The following is a 9,034-nucleotide window of genomic DNA, read 5'->3' as shown; positions in this document are numbered from 1 at the left end:
TAAAGTATTTTAATAAAGAAATAACATATTTAACTGACATTGTGAAATGGGAAGAAAAAGGCTAAAGGTACAGGGAAAGTGGGAAGGGTAGTAAAAAGGTAAGAAGGGAAAAGAAAAAAATACGAGAAAATGCAAAAATGGAAATAAAGTGTTTGTTAATGGGGAGGGGAGGAGGGGGTGAAGGGAGGGCAGGGACAAGGGGAGAAAATGAGAACCAAGACCTGTCATGTAAAGGCACAAGATCCCAATGATGAATGTAACTGCACTGTATACCTAAAATGTACCAATAAACTAAAAAAAAGAAAAGAAAAAAGAAATAACATATTTAAGTTCGTGTTGCTTAGAAGAAAAGCAGAATGTTTTTTCTCATTTAGATATATTTACCGGATAATTTGAAACAAGTTTTGTTAGGAAAATAATGCTTTAGTCAATAGCTGGAAAGATTGGAAGTCGCTGCGTTCTTGAACTTGCAAATCTCTCCGTCTAGCTGTGTATCCATCTATCTGGCAACGCCCATTCATCCACGCGGAGAGCAGAGTGGGTGATTTAATAAACTCCTTCCACAGCCAGAAGTTGAGTATATTTGGTAACATTTCCCAATTCTCATAGTCATTGCTCTGTCTATCTAGCGTCTCTCTTTCTTATCATCTCTCTTTCTATCTGTACATATAATGCCATCAGTGTAATTTACTGGGAATTCTGAATAATTGTTTTTTCCAGAGTTGACTTGTAAAATTGCACTATGTTTGTAGCACTTATAGCTAGTACATTTAGGTGAGGTTATTTTAGTTCTATTACGTAAGCAGATGCAATTCTGTCACTAGGGCCAGGAGTAATATGAGGGAGACACAGCATTTCACGTTCGCCACACCGCTCCCGTGTTCCGTGGTGACGGACCTCTCTCACGCGCCTGTAGATTCTTCAGAAGTCCTGCTTTTGTCATTGCGCATCTATTAACTGGCCGTGATAAAATCTCAAAAATACGTAACATTATTAATGGACGTACTCGCTGTTGAGCTCTAGCTGGCTCAGTTTAAAACCGTGGTTTCTGCTTGGCCTAGATCCTCTTCGTGGAGAATTCACCAGGCCTCACTCGGTAAGGACAAATCACCTCCCCTCACTTCCCAGGTTCACTCCCGCGCGTTCCTCTCATCCTGGCAGGGCCACTGGCACCAGCATAGGAAATGTGACATAGCCCATTTCTTCAAAGTTGCTCATTTTTCTCCAGGCCATCTGAAGCGCATTAACTGTTTAATATGTACTCACCTGTTTGATATAAACGTAAGGAAAAAGCTGTCAAATTGTAAGACCAAAACTACGACCAAAAAAGTCTGCTTGTGTTTACGTGGATTTCACTGAATCTATATTAGAATAAAGACACACAGCACATGGAACATATTATATTTCTCCTCTTATGTATATGTTCATTGTTTTTCCACAGTTTTAGATATGGAATGATTGTTTCTAGTATTTCCAATATTTTGTTAGTATTTGAAGCCATTTCTGTATTTCAGGAAATGTTTAACAGTCTTTTAATATATTCTTGTTCATTCTTGGAAATAGCAGCTTCCTTCTCTAGTAACTACATTTTAATTTTGTTGTCTGTATGTGGTGTGCCTTTCATCCTTCCCCCCTGCAGTTTCACATGAGCTTTCTCTCTACTGCCGTGAACGGTGGGACTGGGAATTCCGGTTGCTCCTCATTTGTGTCAAGCGTCTAAGAGGAAGAACGGAGTAAGACAAAATTAGGCATGAGGTTGGTGTTCAATATCTTGGAAATGTTTTCTTACCACTGTATAGAAGGAATATAATATATATGAAAGCACCGATTGCAAGAGTGCATCCGATGGCACCCTATAAGGCAAGATAAAGTGGATTTTCAGATACCAAAATCCTCCTGCATGCTACCCCTCCACTTGGACAGTTCCTGAAATCTAATACATTTTCCAACTTCCATTATGTTATTATGTATCATAATAAAAATGAAAAAGATTAACATCAATAATATTATCTTCATAGAGTCAAGAGTACTGGTATCTCCTGTGCTTAGTCCAAGAGCCCTACTGGAATTGGGGAAGGTTAAGCCTCAGGGGAATTGCAAGGATGCTGATAACAACAGTGAACACTTTTCAATGGCTTCAGCAGCAAAGAGAAGCCTTCTGGGAGATGAGGTGACATGTAAGTACCGTACATTCTACATGCTTGTTCTGAGGACTGAAGAAAAGCTTGTTTTCCTCAGGTTAGGCATGCAAATAGAAAACAGCAGAGTTTTAATGAAGATATTGGATGCTGGGGAGAGATAATTTTGTTTTACAGAAGCTACTATGATACTGAGAGTTTCAATAGCAAGAAGTAGATGTATTTTAGAAGGATAATTTTATGATTGTAATTAATGTCATGAGATTTACCCAGAGGTGTTAGTGACCCTTACACTGTAACTATGACCAAGTTAAAAATGGCTAATGAAAACATGATCAAATACATTTAAATTTATTAGGTTTTTAATATCAAACTCCAAATCCCTGAATTAATGTTTAAACAGTTAAACTCAAACTAATTGTAATTATTGGCCCATTAAAAGTATTCACATTGCTGAAGGAATAATTGCAAGACTTCTGAATCTAATAAGAAACATAGAATTCATTGGTGGACATGAAATTTTCAAATCTAAAAAGACTTTGAACTTCTTGGGGCTTCTTCTATTTATTTATATGGGCAAAGTCACTTCTAGTTCTCATGGGATTGTCATGACAATGAAACTGAATGAGGTAGAAGGCATTTTTAACTAGGAAATGCTCAATAAATTAAGCATTTCTAGTAAAAGGAAGACAAAGATTTTATATTTGTTTGTTATTTTTAAACTTTGTTCCATTCTGTTACTGACATAGCCATCCTTTTCCTTTATCCATAGGTTTATCAGGGATACAGATAGAATTTTAAATAATTTAGAAAAAAAGCATACCCACCATGTCTGCTGTTAGACAACATTAGAAGAATTCCTTCTATTTTGTATACTTCTTTGAATTTGAACTTAAAAACTCAATTATAAAATATTGGATAGTTACAGCATCTTATTACTATTAGAGTTGAATGCAATTATAATTTGGTAAATCAGAAAATGTATTTTATTTTCCATAAATTTTCTCAATCATGCGATACTCTCTGGCTGCTCTTGTTTTTTTTGTTTTTGTTTTTGATACCAGGAAGTGAACTAATACTGACAATATTTAAACAAAAACCTAGTGTGATACATGAAACGTGTTCGTGAAGAGATGGAAATGCATTCTGTACAATATTTTATTTTATTAGTGCCTTAATTATTCAGATTAACCCAGTTACATTTTCTTTAACAAATGGAATTGTGCTTTTTAGCTTATATGCATACTAAAAGAAAGCTTATGGAAATTCCGGTCATCTGTAACAGATCTGACTTGTCACAGCCCTTTAATCGCTCATAAAATTTGTCCAAAACAGCAACATGGAGATTATGTTTCAGTAGATGCATGTGCTTTCAGAAGCACATCTTGCCTCAGCTCTAGGCCTGATGACAGATATATGGAATCTCACTTTTCAAATGTGACTTTAAGAAACACAGCAGAAGAAAGACGTTTAAATCCATCTTCCTAATAGGCCCCCCTTCTATTGAAAATTGGTCTGCACTGGAATTTGGAACTTTTCTTAGTAGCCCTAGAACTTCCCGGATTAATTTCATCAGAACAACTCAGTATTCGTTCTGTCCAGTCCCAAATCTCTATCATTTGTCAGATTTCTATTTCTGTGCATGCATGAGAAACTAACACACAAGTACTTAAGTGACTGTTGTTCATTAAGATAGGTTGCTATGTTCTTACTTAGATTATTAAAGAGTGTGATATGATGACCATTCACTTCATTAATTGCTAATTTTGAAAAAAATAAAGTTATGTGATTTATGTTATTATTACTACTGAATGACAATTAAATTTTTCTAAAATGGATTTATTTTATTTTATTTAGAAAGAAGAGGCCAAGAAGCAAGAGAAAGCTATTGATTATGTTGGTAATACACATAGTTCCTGTCTGGTATTTTTATTGGTTTCTTCCTCCCAAAGAGTAGGGTCGCTATCATGAGCTCCCTTGTGTTTGGGTGATGTTAAAGGTTTGCTCTGGAGCTGGTTTATGAATAGAAATGCTGTATGTTATTTTCAGGCTGGCTATGTCAAGGGTCAGCACAAAAAAAGACGTCTCTTCTTTGTGGGCCCCATACACGTTCATTCCTTGCTTCCAGAGAAACGAGATGTAGATCAGTCTCTAGTAGAAACAAACAAGACGCGTGATATTACCAAGAAAACAGCCTCTGCTTCAAGCCAATAAGATTTTGAAATTATTTTAGCCCAATATGCATTGTTATTTTAAAAATTTTATTAAATCATATTTACTGTACATAATGTCTACTTTCATGGTTGTCTACTTTCATGACAGCTCTTGGTCCTTTTTTAATGTCTCCTCCCCAACCCTTCCTCTTGCCTTCATCTCCTGAACCCCTCCCATTTTCGGTAGATCTACCCGCATGTTTCCTATTATCTATCTTTCATTTGGCTGTGTATTTATGTATACGTTCAATCCCTTGTTTGACAGAAACCATGCAATGTTTAACCTAGTCTAACCTGAAAGAAGAAAACTGAAACAATGGCTCTGTCGTTAACGAATGGAACACCGTACAGCACACAGCATTAGCTAAGAGGCGAGTGGTGCCTTATGAAGAGCATTGTTGGTGAAGATGAGAAAGGAAGTCGTATATGTCCTGCAGTTCAGAAATAATTAGACAGGACATCACTCATGACAACATGGAAGACAGTTAAAAAAGTCAACGTGCTTCTGCCTCCAAAGGAAGTGATTGGAAAACAGAAAGGTAATTGTATGTATTGATTGCTGTTAAATGAACCTGAAAGAAATTACAAGCTTTAGATGAGTTTTCCAGAGCTCAATGTGAAAAAAGTCCTAGTTATAAAAATGCAAATTTAATAAAAGTAGCCTAGAAATTATGGAACATTTCAAGGTCGGAAGAGAGAATACTTTCTATCTTGTAAAAAATAGCATTGATTATTTTAATGCTAAAGACTAATTTCCACTCTTGCAATACAGAAAATAAGGATATACCAGTAACTCTTATTGTAGAGACATCTGAGCACATTGAAGTGGACTAAGTAAGGTAAAACATGAATTAGATAAGCGAATGTTCTCTTCACATTGATAAAATTAGCATAGTTTTGTTTTGTTTTGTTTTGTTTGTTTGTTTGTTTGTTTTTTTAGGCTTTTTTCCCCAGTACCAGGGATCAACTCAGGATCTTGCACTTGTGAGGCAGGCAAGGCACCGCTGAGCTATATCCCGGGTCCTGTGTAGGTTTCTTTCTGATTCTGGGAGCCTAAATTTCCTTTAATTAGGGTGTTTACTTCAGAAAATTGTACTTATGTACTCCTTTTCTGCCCCAGTTTGATGCATAGCTTCTCTCAGCCTCCTGTTAGTTTTAACCAGGTCTGACTTTCTGAAGGACATTGCCACCATTTTCTCTTTCAATTTAAGCATCAAAAAATAGGGGCTACCTGTCTTCTACTCTGCAGGAGGGTGGGAGCTTAATTTTGGTAAGCACCAGTCAGCAAAATTGATAGCCTATTCACATTCACAAAACCTCATGTAAAATCATTTAGTATTTTTCAATGCTTATAACTCTTACAACTCTACTGCCTTTTATTTCAACAATGTCCAATTCAATCTCTCTGCTACCATAATGCTAAATAAATCCCCCCTGTCCTGTTTCACCATCTGAGTCTTTTTCAGGGGTGCCATCAAATGCAAACATAGTGTAAGGAATTAAATTAGAAAGATGGAGTTTGAAAAAGAAGACAAGACGACAACTTTTCAGAATCTGCGCTTGAGAATTATGGTAAAAAGCATGGAGTCTACTTAGGTTGACTTGCAGGCCCAATCGTAGCACACACAGTGAAGACATGCTAATGTTAACCACCTTCGCTCAGCATGTAGTCCCGGTGTTAAGGGGCTCAACAAGTAGCCAAACAGCTATTTGGATGACAACCAAAACTGTGTGAGGAACAGAGATAATGATGCCATTAATTAGAAAAATGCATCTGTGCCAGGATGAAAAGCATTTGTTTAGGAGTACCTTGATAGCTCATCTAACCCTGTAGAAAATGTTTGCAGATTTAAAGAAATGCGAGCAAAACTCTATTTTAATTTTTTAGGTTTTTGTCTCAAGTCATTTAAAAAGTTTGTCTTGACTGACACATAAATCTGCACATATCCTCGAGATGCGGTGTGATGCTTTGATTCAGGTAAATATTAGGCACTGATTATCAGTGTCGTCCACAGGCTCATCACCCTGCATTTCTATCATTTCGCTAAGTTACATTACAAACTTCCTCTTCTGCTTTCCCCTTCCCCTTTGCTCCTTTCCTTCCCATTTCACATTATCAACAGGTATTATTAGTGAAACAAAGAAGTAGAAGAAAACTTTTATTTCTTGGGAAGAAGAAATACTCATGCAGTGCAACGTAGTACTTCTGCTATTGCCCAAGTGTGGATTGGGGTGATTGGAAGTCGTAAATGCATTCAACAAATACATTGATGGGGACCCTGGGGAGGCGGGGAGCCCTTCTCTGGGCTTCAAATGTTCTCACGTGGTATTCTTAGCCTTGGGGCTGGTGCAGCCTTGTCTACTTTTCAGCAGACTGTGGAACAAACATTAATAAGATTAGCAATACTTGGTGGGACATTTCTCTGCTCCTCACAAGAATGGTAGCTTAGATAAAAATGGATTAAAAAGTACAAGGCAGTTTTCCTAAGGGACTTAAAATACTTCGGGAAAGCTGTGTTCCAGGCGCACAAAATTTCATCTCCGTACAGTCACGATGCTCTACCCAACAGGACCTTTAATACAGATGTGGCTTCTTTAGGGAGCAGCTGCTTCCAAAAGGCTTGGCGACTCTTGTCCTATTCTGTATTTCGATAATCAACTCTCCTCGCTCTCTCCTGTCTGTGTAGGCCCCTTTTCTGAATGGAAGGTTGGCTGGTCCGAGACTTCTGTTTTCCCAGCTCTAGGTCTTCCTGAGCTCAGACCTCAGGATGCCTCCCGGGACCCAAGGTCTGCAATGTGTCTTACGTGATGATTCGAAATGAGGGTTGGTTAGAAGATGCCTCTCAGTAGGGCGAAGGGCTGAGCCCCCTGGATTGTGAAAGGGAGAGCAGAGCAAGGAGTAGGAGGGGCTCATTTGGGGAGGAGAAATGAAACGCTTTGAGGGTTGGCCAGGGAACCTGAGAACGGGCCGTCAGGACTGGTCTGCTGGAAAATCTGACAGGAGGACGCAGTGTCCCGCGGCCTGAGAGACAGGCCTGTTCCCTTGGAGAATATTCAGAGGATGCTCTCAGACACCCGCAATATATACACGTTCGTCCCTGCAATTCTTTGAGGCAAACACCTAGCGGAAGAATCCAATCGGCTTCTATTTCTCAGCAGCCAGATTTCTCTGTGAACACAGCCTTGGCAGGCATGAGGCCCTGCACTAAATGCAGGCTAGAACCTGCGGAAGACAAAATTATAAGACGCATTCTTCCCTCTGCAAGAGCCCTCACCCATGTTCTCTGTAAGCCTTCGTGTACTTAGGCTTCCTCAGGCGAAGCTGGAGGGTGCTCGGTGAGAATGGAGCCCCGACCTCCTCCACGGGCGCCTTTGACCTGTAACTTCAGGCTCAACACAGGCGTTTCTGAAGGATGAGCAAGGACCAGGAGGCCCGGAATACACATTTCTAAGACAGCAACACTGGCACATCCAGACCCTTTCCCGTGTTCCTCAAACCCGAGTTAACTCAGGGCTACTTAGCTGCAAAGAAGAGTGAAGCTCTGCCGTCTTCAACAAAGGGAGGGTCCCGGAGGACATCGTCTTAAGTAAACCATTCTAGGCACAGAAAGACAAGACTCTGAGGGGAAGCTGAACAAGAAAAAGTTGATGGAAACATAGAACAGTTAATGCTGGAGCTTGGGAAAGAGGACGAGAGCGCGCGAGGAGAGGCGGGCCGGAGGGGATCAGTGTGGCCGCACGCACGACTGAAACAGCAGTGTGGTTTGTTAACATATATGATTAAAACACATTAATCAAACACATAATCAAAACTTAACACTTTATACCCCCCGAAATCAAAAAGTAAAATTCTAAGTACAGAATGAAAAGTTGAAGTTCCTTTTTCCACAATAAATCAACACGTGGATATTCTGTCACATGTGCTAAACAGCATTTTTATAATAAAAATGATAGCTCTTTGCCTAGATTGATTATATAATAAACTTCATTAATATATATTATGATGTATTATTAATAAATTATTCAGATTTTTTGCATTACAAAAAGTTGACTATGATGTGCAAACTAAGATATATAAGCTTTGTCTATTTCTAGAAACAAACATTGTGTCTTTGAAGAACTATGTTGACACTTGATGTTTTGAGTCACTGAGGATTTTGCTCAGTGGTGCCATCTCCGGACTCTCAAGTGCAAGGTCCCGAGTTCGATCCCCGTCCCCCCAACAAAAATTTTAAAAGTATGTATTTTGACCCACTAGTGTTTATTTTCGTGTGACTTTTGCCTCTATTATTTAAAAAAGAAAAAGAAAATACTGATACATCCACAGTAAACTACTTACTTCATGGAGAAATGTTTTGGTGATAAAAATGAACATTATTCTGGCAAATCATACCAAAATAATCTTTATTCATAAAGGTCTTTTATTAAAGTAAACTGTGAAGTAGATAAACTGGGAAAAAAATGAACAGAGTTCTTGGACCATGGAGAAATCCAGTAACTTTGAAGAAAAAACCTCAATAGGGTGAACCTGAGCCAAAATAAAAGTGTTGGAAAACTTTCAGAAAATACTTGACCAAAAGGTATAGGTAGCATAAATGTGAAATAAAATCTTATCTTTCTAAGTAGAAATCTTTGAAAATAATTTGTTACAATGACATCACTTAAATCAGTATGTATAGTCAC

At 38.3% G+C, this 9,034-nt stretch overlaps 1 long non-coding RNA gene across 1 annotated transcript; it reads left to right on the top strand.

Moving 5' to 3' along the window:
* Positions 1–1,660: 1,660 nt before the first annotated feature.
* Positions 1,661–4,032, top strand: LOC117283836. The gene is made up of 3 exons (XR_004514855.1): positions 1,661–1,755; positions 2,019–2,177; positions 3,996–4,032. It is a non-coding gene; the product is annotated as an uncharacterized LOC117283836 (long non-coding RNA).
* Positions 4,033–9,034: the final 5,002 nt, after the last annotated feature.

The sequence above is a fragment of the Fukomys damarensis genome, unplaced genomic scaffold (genome assembly GCF_012274545.1).
Source record: "Fukomys damarensis isolate Sample0158 unplaced genomic scaffold, DMR_v1.0_HiC HiC_scaffold_31, whole genome shotgun sequence".
Lineage (NCBI taxonomy): Eukaryota > Metazoa > Chordata > Mammalia > Rodentia > Bathyergidae > Fukomys > Fukomys damarensis.
The sequence above is the reverse complement of the archived record's forward strand: the minus strand, read 5'-3'. Positions and strand labels throughout refer to the sequence as shown.